Source organism: Nipponia nippon, unplaced genomic scaffold, assembly GCF_047370975.1.
Source record: "Nipponia nippon isolate SJK-2023a ecotype South Korea unplaced genomic scaffold, ASM4737097v1 scaffold_7, whole genome shotgun sequence".
NCBI classification, from domain to species: Eukaryota; Metazoa; Chordata; class Aves; order Pelecaniformes; family Threskiornithidae; genus Nipponia; species Nipponia nippon.
The window spans coordinates 25,506,965-25,511,289 of NW_028262391.1; positions in this window are offsets into that span (position 1 = coordinate 25,506,965).

Genomic DNA, 4,325 nt, shown 5'->3' on the forward strand with positions numbered 1-4,325 from the left:
GGTGGCACCCTTCCCGCTGCCGCTCCTTTGCGCCAGCTCTGGGGAGCCCAACCAAAAACCCTCAACGAGAGCCGCCCCCCCTCTAAAGACTAAGGCACCAGCTCTCTGCCTAGCTCTTCAGTCTGCACGACCGAAATAGAAACCATGAGCGTACACAAAAAGAATCAATTGAAAGAGGATTAAGATCGTTGTCTACCTGAGCTACAGCTTCACCTGATTAATATTGAATTTCCAGCCGACAGAACTTTTCAGCAGTTCCTGGGTCAACAGTAACACAAAACGGGGTGCCCCTTTCCCTGCTAACTGGAGAAAGGCAAGGTTAGTTTCAAGCTGGGACACAACGGCCACTGCTGTCGCAGCTGGGGGTCGCAGCGGTGGCAGGCAGTCAACTGCAAATGTAAAAGCAGGACCCTGGTGTCATTGCCGTGCAATTTCAAGAGCAGGTCTGAGCCTGTCCTGGAGCCCAAATTCACTTCATATCCAAAGTATTTGGACACCGGCCCACGCTCCAACACAGGCTGATGGAACATGCCTGGGAGTATGGAAATTTATTTTTGCTCTGCCCTTTAGCGTAAGCAAACTTGCAAGTCCATAATGCAGAGTAGCAAGGCAAGGGCAGGGACATGCGTGCTTAAATTAAGTTCATTACCAGGTACTAAATGAGGCCTTATGCAACGCCGTGGAGCTGATGCAGGCAGGTAACTGGCTGCGTTCTCCTTCCTAGAAGGATGACCTCTCCCTCCTGCCCCTTACCGCCGAGGGAAAGGAAGAAGTATCAATTCTTCTATTAGCTGTCACCTACTTTGCTCTCCTAGATGTTAGATATCAATCCCAGGCATAATATATGTTTACCTTTTAGTGAACCTACACAACGTTCTGACCTCAGGATATTCCTTCTTTTGCCTCCTTAGGCCCTCCCCGGGAAGCGTACGCAGCCTTGTGCTCTTTGCAATAGCTCACGGTGCTCCTTCACTGAAACTGTTAGAAGAGCAGCATTTGCTTAAGACTCCAGGACTGATCCCCTCTGGAGCAAACCAGTCTCAGATTTTCATAGGTTAAACGCGCTCCGCTTTTCCCCGGGGTCAGGTAAATTGCAGCTTTGCAAAACAGTTAGAATTACTAATTAAAAGGCTAAGTTTCTGAAAACAGACTGAAAATGTCAATTGATTTTGCTATGTAAATTGGTTTCATGAGATCTTAAAAAATTGAAACCTTCAACCATTTTCCAGCTGAGCTAAAACTCGGAACTGCTTAACAGATTTCATTAGAAGTGAGACCATTCGGTCAATTTTTCATCCTCCGGCTGGAAGAGCAAGAAGGACCCCAAACAACATAAAGAGCAAAGAAAATCAACAGGCAGTTCACCTTGTATAGTGCAGTTGCGTTGCAATAACTTATTTCACCCACTGAATATAGAAAAGATCAAAAACCTGAAGCGTTACTTGTTACAAAGACATTAAATCTAAAAAGTATATGACCTAAGAAAAACGTTTTGCTTAAAATAGATCTCTTATCTGATATACCCTCTCGTCTGTCCCAGTCCTTTGAGTCTGTAACCTTGGGGTCAATACGACTGTGTAGAGTTCACTTCAGAACACATAAGCGGGATGAAAGGAATGAGTCATGGGAAGGAAAAAAATTAAAAGAGGGTCAAGATATCTCTGAACTGGCTTGAAGGAGCTGTCTGAAGGGAGTATGTTTACTCCAATAAAAACTGCACGTGGCAAAAATACCTTGTGTGAAGAGGGTAAATGGAGCATTTAAAAGGAAAATACTAATTAAAAATACTCATTGAGCAATCAATTGTTTCATAATGTGCACATGTATGTATGCAGTCACATCCAGGCACTTCCAGTTCTGAAAGCCAACGTCACCGAGGATGTCTGAAATTAAGGATACTTGAGTTGCCACTGCTTCCTATTGGTCTTCATTCCTCTGCTAGCAGGGGCATTGGCTGTTCTTTCTCAAGCTGCGCCGAGCATTTCTCTCAAAATAAGCAGTTGCACACTGCCTGAGAAGCTGAAGCCAATTATTAAAGATTACTCATTTCTATAAAGCTTTGTTAATACTTTTTTAACTATGTAAAGTACTTGTAAAGCATTTAGGCCAATATTTTCTGAAGAGGTCAGTGATTTTGGAGATTTTGAAGGCATCTTCGGGGCACTGGAAAGGTTAAAACCTAAAATTAGAAGCCTGCGTGAAGATTTTGGCATGCATCCACCAATGTTCATGTGTTTTTCTGGTGGTGTTGAATTTGAGTACCACCACCGTTGGGCACTTTTCAGACACATTTCAACGATGCCGTGTGCCACCTAAATGGGTCAGTGCATTCCTCCAAATAAAGACATTAACTATTTTGGGAAGTCGTGTGCCAGTGTGCTCCTGAGAATTTTCCTCTGCTGTGGGGAGCGTCTTAACCCCTTACTGGATTTTTCTAAAATTAAGCAAAACCCAGATGGTTTTCAAGTAGTTCATACACACAGAAAACAAACTCAAAGAAAGTCCATGATTTCTTTCAAGAGCTATTTACTGCTAATGGACACCTGTCCTAACCAGCCTGGGGAAGGGCTCGGAGCTGAATGAAGGAAGAGGTGAAGGTGAGCTGCAGCGACCGAGGGTGGGAAGCTGAAGAAGAATTCGAAGGGAGAGGACAGTCTAAGCACCACGTCCCTTACCCTGATCAGAGAGAAGAGAGCAACATTAAACAGTGAACAACACTGAAAACCCTGAATGCAACATGGGGATTGTATCACCGGATAAAAGAGAGAATTTAGACATTTGAGTTAAGACGAGGACGAGTGCAGGCTAATGACTGACAGTGAATACGCAACATAAGGAACATTATGAAGAACTGTGCCACGAAGGGAGCAGAGATGAAACAAATCCTTCTCAGCACAAGGAGGGAGAACAGATTCTGACATTGCTAGAAAAAAGTTTTAGTGGACAGAAAGCTTCAAAAAGAAAGAGGTGGTGTTGAGTGACAACATCATTGCAGATCCTGACACAAGTAGGCACAAAACATGATGACAGAAGCCGTTCAGCAGGATACAAACAATAGTCAGTACTGAGCAAAAGGAAAGGTGGCGTTAATAGAAATTTGTGAGGAAAAGCAGAAGAGTAAGTTCAGTAACTATTGAGGAATTTGCTTTTTGAGTATGCCAGGAAAAAGCGCTAAGGTGCAGTAAGCGAAAAGGAAGAGGTGTATGGAAATAGCATCAAAAAGAAGAGGCTGGATTTAACTGAGGATGAAAGTACAGCAAACTCTCTTCACGTGATAAAAGACCTCTCAGAGAAATGCAGAGAACACACCAAAACTTGCTAAAATCCTTCCCGTGACTTTGAACAGACTGTCACCATCACCCTGCCAAAAGCCCTGTGGGGCACACTGACTTGAGCTGGTCTGCTGGGATAATCAGCAGCTACAAGCATTTAGGGTGGAAGGCACTTTTCCAGGACCGGTCCCTTTCAGCCTCTTCTTTTCCCATCACCTGTTTGAAATGGCAGCCGCACCACGACACGTCATCTGCAACACAGACTGCTGCGCTGGTGGTTGAATAGCGAAGGGCCCTGGCAAACCAGTAGTCCCTCTCCCCAGACACCTCTTATTCATATTTTCCATTTTCACTGCCTCCTGGCTGACTCTGTAGATCCCTCTTTCCTCTGGCCCTGCACGCTGCACATCCTAACCCTTTGCGGCAATGCTTCCTTGGGTGTCTGTCTGCAGCAGTGAGGCAGCAGGACGAGTGCAGTCCCTGTCACGGGGAATGAAATGGGGCACCCTCTACAGCCAAACGCCGTGCTCGTCCCCGCACACCCAGTGCCGGGGCTGGGTGCCGTCCCACCGCCTGCACGCTCAGTGCTCACTCCTGCTCAGCCGGGATTACAGAGAATGTGTACTTGACTTATGCACAAAAACCACCTGGCAAAACATCAATAACGTTTACTGATTTGGCCCTGCAATTAGTATTGCATATCCCCCTCTACACTCCGGTCCTCACTTGGCCAGCCCATGTTCCTAGCCCATGCAAATCCCCTCTCTTCCCGCTCATCCCAGTAGCCGTTCACCGCTCTAAGTGTCTCAAAACAAGGCCCATGCCAATAGTGCTCCTGTGCAGAAAGTGTGTATCTGATTTTTCCGCCCAGTATCTCCCATCTCCTAAGCCTGGGAGATGACTATGGGAGTGTAACTGCAGAGCTGAGAAGAATGAACATTGCATCACTGCTGCTATAAACACTGAACTATTTCTTTTTTACAGCACTTGCAATATTGAGATACCATGAAACCAGTGCCTAACCAAGGGAGACAGAGTCTACTGGTGTTTGTC